General features: G+C 39.2%; 1 pseudogene; it reads left to right on the plus strand.

Annotated features, from left to right (window-relative positions):
• Positions 1-607: 607 nt before the first annotated feature.
• LOC149199488 (DNA replication licensing factor MCM4-like) overlaps positions 608-12196 on the plus strand; it is a 136905-nt pseudogene continuing 125316 nt past the window's right edge.

Consider the following 12196-nt stretch of genomic DNA (forward strand, 5'->3'; position numbering starts at 1 on the left):
TCAACAACCCTCCCCTGAACATGTCTAGTCTCTCTCCAACAGAATGTTCATTATAATGTTGTGTTTTAGTAGGACTGTACAAACAATTTCTTGGTAAATAACCTCAACTAATCTAGAAAGATATTCCAATGCCTTAACACTAAAAGTTAATACTACTAGTAAGTTGTAACAAGTTAAAACTACTAGTAGATGTAAGTTAAAACTATTTCACTGACCAAAATATCATACAAGTTTATTGCATTCTTGAGAATTATGAAGTTGTTAACAAAGAAGACACTCTAGATCAACCCCTGTCTTCTGGTTCTAGCACTGATATAAATTGTGAGTTTTGTGATCAGATCATCCCTATGGCAGAACCAAACTCTACCCAAGAAGAGAATGAGAGTAAGTTAGATAAAGTTGTAAAGCTGAAGACAGACAGATCAACCACCTTAATCAAGCTGAAGAAAACAACGATTATGTTTCTCAGTCCAAAATATTTCCAGGATCTGAAGGAGTGGACTACTTTGTATATGATAATATTTTCAACAATACAACCTTCCCAAAGCTCATAACACAACATTTATATTTTGTGTTGACTACATTTAGCTGACAACCCCTACAGACAATGGAAGTAGAAGGCGATTCTTTGAACATTGATGCAATGAACATCTTGGATTATGATGAAGACCTTTATGGGAAGATGGTTATATACCCCCTTGAAGTTCTTGCTATTTTTGATATAATTTTGATGGATGTTGGTGTTCACCTTAAACCTTTATGGGAGAAGCACATATAGGTAGGTAGACTGCAATCCTATCAAGTTTCATGTGTCAAGTATATATCTCATTTTTAGCTTATGGTTTCATTTGCATGGTTCTTTCAAATTGACCTCCCTATAAAATTGTATAAAATATTTATTTTTATTTACATAACTTCTTTTGTATTCAGGCAAGAATATTCAAACTCAAAGATACAGTTAACATGTGAGATTTGAATCCCTTAGATAGGCTTTGGTGACTAGTGCATTAATTTTCTATGATATCTAATCTATTTAGCCATTTTGTTCAATGCCACGTTTTGGTGGAAAATAAGCCTGGGTTGTGTTGGCCTTCAAATCTAGATATTGGGAAAATTATTTGAGTGAAAGGGATGATTATACATTGTAGCTCAATAATTGCAGAAATCAAAGAGGCATTTTTTAGATGCCTTGTTTGTGGCTATGCTCCACCACCAGTGCCCATTGATAGAAGTATTCATTTTCTTGAGTGAAACTATAATTTTGTTTCGTAGTTATAGATTTTTTCTGTAGCTTTTGTTTCTTCATAATTTTATAGTTGCTTTCATAGAATAGAGTTTATACTGAAGGGAAAATAATTCAATTTTAGAGTGATGCATCAATGTTCATGATTTATTCATGCCATTGGAAGCAGTTCTCAAGCTCTCTTAGTGAATACTACTCATTTTCTATGAACATGGTTGTGTCTCAAAAGAGGTTCAAAAATGTATTTGGAAACTCATGTTTTTACTCATAACCTGACTACCAAATCGAATTGACGAACCTACTCGACGTGGAAGGCAAGAATGTGTTGCTATGAACTTCATGACTCTGGCTCATAATAGATGTAGGTAACTGTCAATATAGTTGAGTTAAATAGTAATCTAGTTGTTGAATTTGCATTATTACAATGTTCTCCTTCTCATTTATTTTGGGGTCAGGTTTGCTGACAAACAGATCGTAAGGCTGCAAGAAAGCCCCGATGCCATTCCAAAGGGGGAAACCCCACATATAGTCAACTTGTTAATGCATGACAAGCTAGTGGATGATGCCAAACCTGGTGATAGAGTTGAGGTAGAGAGTGATTTCCAGAAATTGTTTTTTGTAGAAAAAATATTGTTGTGAAAGGAGTTTTGATCATGACTTGTGAATATTTTTCAGGTAACTGGAATCTTTAGGGCCATGAGTGTTAGATTAGGACCAAACTAGAGGACAGTAAAATCCCCTTTTAAGGTATAATCCTGTCCCAAAGTTGTTTTGCATGTGCTTGGATATTTGTTCTTCTTACTATGCATTATAAATGAAAGTTATAAATGTTGTTTGTTTGCAAACTTACATCGACTGCCTTCACTTAAAGAAGGAAGACTAGACACAACTACAAGATGAAGATCCAATGGAGTGTGATGCCACTAGTGACAACTTTGCTTCTTTTCAAGAAGGCGATATTTTAGCTGCTCAGTATGAAGCCAAGGTATAAATTTAGTCTCATCTTCACCTTTTCACCGTACTAATACATTTACTGAATTCATTAACATGTATTTCTGATTTTTAGTTTGAGAATTTGAAAGAGATATCATGGCAGCCTGATATCTACGAGAAGTTAACTAGGTTGTTGGCTCTTTATCTCTTTCATTTCTAGTAATTTCTTGTACCTGTACTGTGATCCAACCCTTGAAGTTACTATTGTTGTTGGAAACAACTTTTTGGGGGAATGCCAATAAAGTTAGCCATAGGTATCACTTTCTATGGTGACATCAACATTTTTCTTGTTGAGGACCCAGGTACGTGTAAGTCTCAACTACTTCAGTATGTACATAAGTTGGCTCCTTGAGGTATTTATACAAGTGGTTGAGGAATATTTGTAGTTGGCTTGACTGTTTATGTGTCAAAGGATCCTAAAGTTGGTGAAACTATATGTTTAATGACTCTGATGTTGCATCATTGAATCTTTTAATGAGCAGCAATGGAACTATCACATCCATTGAAATTCTAGATTATTGATTAGTTTTTGAATTTAATAGGTATTGGAAAGTGGAGCACTAGTATTGAGTGACAGAGGAATTTGTTACATAAATGAGTTTGACAAGATGTCATATAATTCTCGAAGCATGCTACATGAGGTGGGATTTCCCTCTTCAAATTAGTTCACAAAATATTATGCATTCGGTGGTTTTCTCTTGATCAAGCTTACCCACATTCTATTGTATTTCCTACACTTTTTTGTCATTTCTTAATGTGGTATGCTAGTTGATGTAGGTGATGAAGCAACAGACCGTGTCATTTGCCAAGGTTGGGATCATAGAAACCCTTAATGCTAGAACATTTGTGTTAGCATGTGTGAACCCTAGTGGTTCACATTACAATCAGATATTTTCAGTCATTGACAATATCCAACTTCCTCCAACATTGCTCTCCAGGTAAATTTTAGTCATTGTTGTGGGCATGGTATGAGTCCTTATGAGGTTTGCTTACTTTTCAAATCCACAAAATTAATGGTTTACACCTATAGGTTTGATTTGATTTACTTGGTTCTTGATAAAGCTGATGAGAAAACTGATCAGCACTTTGCAAGGCATCTTGTTGCATTGCATTATGAAGAGACCGAGGTATGGAATTATGTCTACTTCTTGGGATGGCTTCATATGATACTTGGAGGGCATTATTCCAGTTTACATGACTAAAATTACATCATTTCTTGTTACAGGACCTAAGAGTGGACACATTGGATGTATCAACCCTAACTTCATTATATATCAATCATACAATACAACACAGACATCCCAAGATATCTGATGAGGCTACAGAGGATCTTACCCATGGTTATGTTGAAATGCGCTGGAGGATCTTACCTATTAGCTTTGTTCTTCTGCAACACCATGGACCTGTGAAGTGCGTCTCCGTTCTTAGTTACTTCAAGGTTTGCTAGTAAAAGTATGTTCACTCGACTACAATTGTCCTTAGGAAGAAAACTTTGTTAGACTCCAAACCAATTAAATTGCAAAACTACGCTAATATATTTTGGAATTTTTTTAATTTCTACTACACGTCTCTATTTAAATTCACTTTATTGGCGGAATTCCCATTTTTTTGTCTGATATAAATCGGATTCTTGATAATGAAGCTCTTTTCACAGGCTCAATATTTTTTAAATAGATAATGGCTACCACCAAAGAGCTAATAGTGCCTTGTGGCTAGAAATACTATTGGTGGGAAGGGATGTTTATGATCCATCTTATGCCCAATCATTATGGGATCCATAAAACAAATGTTCACCACAACCATAATGATTTTTTTACCCAGACAATTCAAGTGGGCTGGACAGGGTATTGCATTTCAATGCTAGTGTTTATAATATTCTTCAAGCTCTAAGCTGTGATAGACTGAAATGAAAGAGATTAATTTCACCAGGCAGTCATTTTTCTGTATTATAGCCAAAAGAAGAGTCAAGTTGCAAGAAATGAAGAAAATCCTTTATACAGACTAACATGAATTTCTCTAGTATGGATATAAGTCTTGAACTTGGACATGGACAGAAGTTTGCTACAAGCTATAGTGGTTACAATTTCAATTTTTCTCCATAAATCATTAGACTTGTAAGGCCTCTCTCTCCTTTGTCAAGGATTAGAGTTGTAAAACCTTCCTCTCCATTCTCTAGGTTAAGAGGTGGAAGGGTTACCTCAGATCTTCTCTATTAAGTGTTGTTAGGAGGAGCGCTCCTCTGGCATCGTCGAGGATTGGAGTTGGAAGGACTCCTTCTCCATCAAGGATTGTTGGAAGCCTGAATGATATGAATGTAGAGAAGGATAATGGGGGGGGAAGGCATTGGGTTTGAAAGGTGATGGCGATCTCCTCAGGCAACTTGAAACTGCTAATACGAGTGTGTCATATGGTTCAAGGAATGGCTATGATTGGAGGCATCAACTAATGCATGGTGCTCTAATTGATGCATATGGAAATTATAGGGGCTAGAGATCTCCATTGGAATGGTGTCTAGAAACTGGCAAAATTTTGAGGAATAAGAATACTTGTGGGAAGATATAATTCCAAGATTAGGAAATCATCAAGGAGGAATTGATAACTCAAGGAAATATGATTATTTTCCTCGTGATCTAAAGAAGCGGTTAAGCTTAGAGAGAGAGAGAGAAAATAATGGGTCTGGAACCTGCTCTTCCTAAGAGTGATTGGAATATGCATGGAGGCATCAACTAATGCATGGTGCTCTAATTTATGCATATGGAAATTATAGGGGCTAGAGATCTCCATTGGAATGGTGTCTAGAAACTGGTGAAATTTTGAGGAATAAGAATACTTGTGGGAAGATCTGATCCCAAGATTGGAAAATCATTGAAGAGGAATTAATAACTCAAGGAAAGATGATTATTTTCTTGGTGATCTAAAGAAGTGGTTAAGATTATAGAGAGAGAGAGAAAACAATGGGTTTGGAACCTGCTCTTCCTAAGAGTGATTGGAATATGCATGGACCCTTGTCTCATGTGGATAAACCTATGATGAGTGAGAAGGAGAGACGACCTCCTAGAAAGGTAGGCTTCCTTTCTCCCTGCTCTCTCTTTTGATCTAATTATTTTGATGACAAATTATTACCCATTTCCTTTTTTCATTCTTGTTGTTTTAGTGATTTCCTTAGCATGTAAAGATAAAGGATGTCTAACAATGATATTTTTCTTAATGTAGAAGTCTGAAGAGAACCATCCATATTCTCTTCTGCAATCAGGTATTGTGTCTCGAAATATCAAAGACACTTCCACAGAGATATCATCTTTGTTGCAAAGTAGTCAAGGTGCATTAGAACTTCAACCTGTAATGGGTTAGCCTCCTCACCAGTCACATCAAAATAATAGCCCAACTTCACAATCAAGGTTGAGAACACTTCAAGTTTTTGTTCTTGGTGACAACAATTCAAGTTCTAACTTGGCATATTCATTCAATTTAACATATTGTGTTGGTGACCCTATGGCTTCAGTGAATGGCTCTAGGTCAACAGGTATAGAAATTACATTAGGAATGGTACCAAAATCTTGGGAAAATGTTGGATCTTCCCTTGGCTTTGATACACTAAGCTTTGAATTCTTGTTTCCTGTGACACCATCATCAAGCAACATTCCATTCTCACAAAGGCAACAATCACAAAGACTTTCTTCTCTGTCACCTATGCCACAATCTGTATGGAATTTTATGCAAACTCTACCACCTCTACCTCCATCTGCACCACTCCTTCAACATCAATAGTTTCAAACACTAAACCATCAACATTAGACTAATTTCATGAAGCCTAGTCAATCAAAAGTTCAAATTCCTTCTCTTTATTCCCAAGGTCATTCTTCACAGTCTGTTGGATTATTGGGGCCTAACCTAGGTTCAGAGTTGATTTAGCCAAAAAAATCTCAATACTACTGGCCCTTTCGGCAATAGTCTGTGGAGCACAGACTAAGGTATCACCCAAACTAGTATGGGAGGGTGCTAGAACTAGGTTTCTGCACCCTGGGGATGTCTGATGGGTTCAAGTGGTCCGCGGCTCAACCTTGCATGCACGTCGCTACGTGCACTTACCCATACCTTGCAACTTGTGATGTTGCCTTCGCACCACCCTACTTAGGGGCCAAATGATGTTATTACCCAAGTTCTTACTAGTAGTCCAATATTAGTTGATTAACTTAGCTTATTTGTATGCTTTTATTTATACTTAACAATATTCACAATTCATACAAGTGCGCGTAGAAAAGAAACAATATATTCCCAAATGATAACAAACTTGTAATAACTCATAACAGATACATAGAATTGGTAACAACACTGTTCTTTATTAATCTCTTCTTCGATTACAGATTCGACTTCGCCTTGCGCACTTAGCTATAGGGGTCGGCACACTCAGCTGTGGACTCTACTAGGCCTTTGTGCACTCAACTGCAGAGCCTTTTTCCTACTCTACAACCCAAGACACACTTAGATACCTACTCTATGCTTCTACTTTGCTATCACATACTTTGCTCCAACTAGCTATCTTTTACACTTAGAGCCTCTATTTATAAAATCCCATGGTCCACGGACCATGGGTAGGCTGACATTACATCCAAAACTGATGAAAGGAGATTTTTGGGGTAAGGCAAAATCCCTTTCATATCAATTTTTCGATCCTGAGGCCTGTGGGTTATGGCCCACAAACCTATTAGAAGCATTATTATAGTGTTTAAGCCTCAAACACCCGGGCAACACATAAAATCAAGACCACTCACTCTATCGGAATACACGAGAAACACACTCTTAAACACATAAGCTGGACTTCAAAAACATTACACCCGCAACTATAATTATTGGCGGGCTCGCTCTCAGTCCATCTCCTTCCCACTGCGCTCTCCATTCTCCGATCTCCGATCGGCCTTCACCTCTGCGGTTAGCAATTAAATCACGACCGTTGATCTGACGCTCGATCAGATGGTTGTCACTAGCCTGATCAATCAAACTTGCGTGACAATATTCCACCATAGATCACCTCATGCAAGATCCAATGGTTCACAAGGATTTTGGGTAGACAACAAGCACGAGGATTAACCGCCCAAAAAAGCGATTTCCTCTCTCCTCCTCGCTGCTACATGTCGCTTGATGAGTGGAATCGGGTGCTCACCCTTCAATACCACTTACCACTTTTTGCTCGCCTAAAATACCACTTCCACTGTTGTGAAACCACTTTCCTCACGAATTAACTTCCGCGCTCTTCCACCATGCGATGACCGTTGATTTCTTCCATTGGATAGTTCTGATGGTTCCTTCAGGTTCCTCTATATTTTGATCTGGACTGTTGATCTCTGAGATCCAACGGATCTTGTGCATTCTCTCATTCGTATGCCATTTGATGGATTCTGTGCTTAAATCCAGTTCCTCTGCCATATACCATTTCACACACGACATAACAATTAATTCATTTATCTTTAATACAACACGCATACTCAAACTATTCAAGAAATACAACACACAGGCATACAATATCAACATTGAACACACTTTTCTATTATATACAGACGATTACAAGCTAAGGCATTTCAGCCTTAGAACAAACTCCCTCTCGACTACATTGTATCTATCTCTGTTACACAATTTCTATTTGTTACTCTCTGTCTCTCCCTCTATCTATCTCACGATATATATATAAATATATATATATATATATATATATATATATATATATAGAACACACAGGTTCATTGTTACAGGAATATTGGATCGGATCACTTAAAGGATCCGATCAATCCTCTCCTCAAATCTCTCAACTAATCTCTTTATATGCATACATATGGCATATTACATTTAATTAAGTCTTCTAGAGAATTTATTCATTCCATCAAATTAGGTCTATTTTAACAGATTTCTCCAGTTTAGTTCTGATGGTCCACATCCTCCTTGCTTCCTCTGCTTTGGATTCCTCCTTTAATGAAGAGTTCTGGATGCTCTTGCATCAGACTCCTGAGGCACAAAAATTTATGACCTCCTGGTCATATGCTTCTCCTTGCCCTTAGTAATTCTACCTACTTATCAGTGGAACTGCCTTCATGATATTCTGTGAGCTGTAACCAATTTCTGCAGTAAAAATCTTCCTCTGCTACACAATACCTCACCAAGATTCCTCCTCTGAGCTTTAGTCTTTTGGCATCCTTTTGGTTCTCTCCTCTGGAACCAATTGAGCACTCCTCGCACTAGGTTGCTGTAAGTCTTCTCACCTTCGGCTGTTGTTCTCTGCACAACAGTAAGACCATAGCTCTCCAACTTCAACAATTGTACCTCTTGTCTTTCTGCTTACACTCCTTCTTCCTTCTCGCAGGAAAACTTTCCCTGCTTTGATACCAAATGATGAAAGGAGATTTTGGGGGTAAGGAAAAATCCCTTTCATATCAATTTTTCGATCTTGAGGCCTATGGGTTATGGCCCACAAACCTATCAGAAGCATTCTTATAGTGTTTAAGCCTCAAACACCTGGGCAACACATAAAATCGGGACCACTCACTCTATTGGAATACACGGGAAACACACCCTAAACACATAAGTCAGACTTCAAAAACATTACACTTGCAATTATAATTATTGGCGGGTCCGCTCTCGGTCCATCTCCTTCCCACTGCACTCTCCATTCTCCAATCTCCCATCGGCCTTCACCTCTGAGATTAGCAATTAAATTGTGACCATTGATCTGGCACTCGATCCGATGGTTGTCGCTGGCTTGATCAATCAAACTTGTGCGACAATCTTCCACCATCGATCACCTCGCACAAGATCCAACAGTTCACAAGGATTTCGGGTAGACAACAAGCACGAGGATTAACCGCCCAAAAAGCAGTTTCCTCTCTCCTCCTCACTGCTACGTGTCACTTGATGAGTGGAATTGGGTGCTCACCCTTCAATACCACTTACCACTTTTCGCTCACCCGAAATACCACTTCCACTATTTTGAAACCACTTTCCTCACAAATTAACTTCCGTGCTCTTCCACCATGCGATGACTATTGATTTCTTCCAAAGATGGTTCTAATGGTTCCTTCAGGTTCATCTATATTTTGATCTGGACCATTGATCTCTAAGATCCAATGGATCCTGTGCATTCTCTCATTTGTCCGCCATTTGATGGATTCTGCGCTTAAATCCAGTTCCTCTGGCATATACCATTTCACACATGACATAACAATTAATTCGTTTATCTTTAGATCGCCATCGATCCTCATAGTGATTGATGGTCGATCAATACTACAACATGCATACTCAGACTGTTCAAGAAATACAACACACAGACATACAATATCAACACTGAACACACTTTTCTATTATATACAGATGATTACAAGCTAAGGCATTTTAGCCTTAGAACAAACTCCCTCTCGACTACATTGTATCTATTTTTGTTACACAATTTCTATTTGTTACTCTTTGTCTCTCCATCTGTCTCACGATATATATGTATATGTATATATATATATATATATATATATATAGAACACGCAGGTTCATCGTTACAAGAATATTGGATCGGATCACTGAAAGGATCCGATCAATCCTCTCCTCAAATCTCTCAACTAATCTCTTTATATGCATACATATGGCAGATTACATTTAATTAAGTCTTCTAGAGACTTTATTCATTCCATCAAATTAGGTCTATTTTAACATATTTCTCTGGTTTAGTTCCAATGGTCCACGTCCTCCTTGCTTCCTCTGCTTTGGATTCCTCCTTTAATGAAGAGTGCTAGATGCCAAAACTTAGGGCGGACAACCCTATGACTTTAACATACATTTCGTGCTCGCAATTTGCAGAGCTTTACAACAATATCAACTCAAAACTTGGGCTTTGAGCCCAAAAACATGTTGTGGGTGGATTCCATGCCCAACATGCCCCCAACACAAACATCGTGACTCGCCCTTGAGTCACTCTGTCAGAATGGCGATCTTGGCATGGAGTCCCTCCAACTATTCTCGAATGGTACTGATGTCTGCAACACACTAAGTTGTTGCTTGTTGAACCTACTGCATTTGTTCTTCTGAGACTTTTGTGTCCCACGTGCTTCCCTGTATCTGTGTGTGCATCTCCTGTATTTTCGCAAGCTTCCCTTCCACATTTGCTGTGATCATGAAGGCCTTTTCAATCCATGGCTGAATGCATGCTTTGAGAATTGCTTCCTTATGGTGTGCCACATCCACCTACTCCTTTGATCCCTTGGCTTAATGCATCCTTGCAAGCTACTAAGTGAGGACTACTATCTACGCAGTTCCTATGACACTATCGTACTGCTATTGGAGTTCGCATGCCTCCATCTCCAAGTGCTAGATGTCTAGGTCATCCTACAAAGTTGTGAGGACCTCAAGTGCATGTTCCAAAATTCTAGTACAATCACGCACTGCACCTCCAATTTCATCCAACCTTGTTGTGATAACACTAGCACGCTATTCTCTAATTTTTGGGGGAGTGGAAGGTTGCGCCTTCAACCGCAGCTCAGCGATCTGAAGATTCAACTTTAGCTGCACGTTTGTCGTCTCTTCCTTGGTTTCGCAAACTTTGGCTGCCAAACTGTGGATCCACACTTCTACTGGTATATCTACTACGATGGCTAGTTCTGGGACACATTGACATGCGTCATCTACTGTCTGCACCAAATGTTGGTTCTGTGACACCAATTCATCATGATGCAAGCTAAGCTATTCTATGTTTATCTTCTGCTCGCTAAGAACCTGGATCACGCGGCTCTCCCTGACGTGTAGCTCTTGTTGGGTTGTGTTATGTTCTTTCCACGACTAGCCCATGTAGTTAACCGGGGGGTTAGAGGGAGGCCGGAGCCCCCCTTCATGGCATTGATTGTGTAGTGAGGGGGGTCACAGGGGGTTTGAGGCGTACCCATAACCCCACTTTATGGGGTCCAGGGTAGTGCCCTAGAAAATTTTGGTTTTGGACCCTATGTTAGGTTGGGCGGACCCACCTATGGTTTTGTGCATGATTTTCACACATGGTTTTTGGATGTGATGGTTTTCGGTCCATGGTATTGGATGCTTCAACATGTATAAATATGTATTATAACATTGAAAGGAACATAATGAAAAATCAAGTTGGTAGTCCTGATTTTGGGATCCAGGGGAAAATCTCTATGTATATGTATTTTATGTGTTATGGTCTCGCATTGTCTATTTTCTGTGTTTTAGAATTCGTATGCAAGTAATTTCTATACGGGGTTAAAACCTATAGCTCTGACACTATCCCATATTGTAGCTTATACAATGTTTCCCGCGGAACGGTAGCCAAATTAAGGCCAAGGCCTTTCATCATGCTAATCGACAATTGATCCATCGCATTTGTTAACACTAGAGATCCCTCTAGCAACACTATCATGTTTTCCATTCATGCACGCGGCATCTGTTCTGGTGTTGAGGATCCTGCTGCGAGGTAGGTAGAAAGGGTACCCACCTGAGGGGGCTGCACTTGTAACTCCTAAAGTAGTGCCTTGAGGGCCCCCAACACAGTATGATGTTTGTGGATGAAACTATGAAGCGCTTCATTTGTGACATCGCAGACCATCTCATCGATGTCATGGAGAACACCTTCAGTTAAGGTGATCAAGTCAATGACCAATTTTGAGGCCTTGACCTTCTTCCTTGGTCCTGCGTGTTCTGCGATATGTGGCTGCTTCAACTATGTGGACGCGGTCCCTGGATCCGTGATTCCTTTTGTTGTTTCTATTTCCTCTACCTCCTGCCCTTGCGAGGACATTGCTTAGCCCTTGTCTTCCTATGTTGTTGCTGCCTCTGTTGCATGTGCTATTGCTGCTGCTTCTGCAACCTTCTTCTACTCTGCTGCTTTCTATGCTGCTTCTCGCACTACCCCTACCTCAGCTGCTGCTTTTTCCTTTCACCTTTTCTCTGCTAATTGAGTGATGTGCAGCTTGGCATCGTCCT

This window comes from Pinus tabuliformis, chromosome 2_1, assembly GCF_031772625.1.
Source record: "Pinus tabuliformis cultivar Carrire ecotype Pingquan chromosome 2_1, CPIR1, whole genome shotgun sequence".
In the NCBI taxonomy this organism is placed as follows: Eukaryota; Viridiplantae; Streptophyta; class Pinopsida; order Pinales; family Pinaceae; genus Pinus; species Pinus tabuliformis.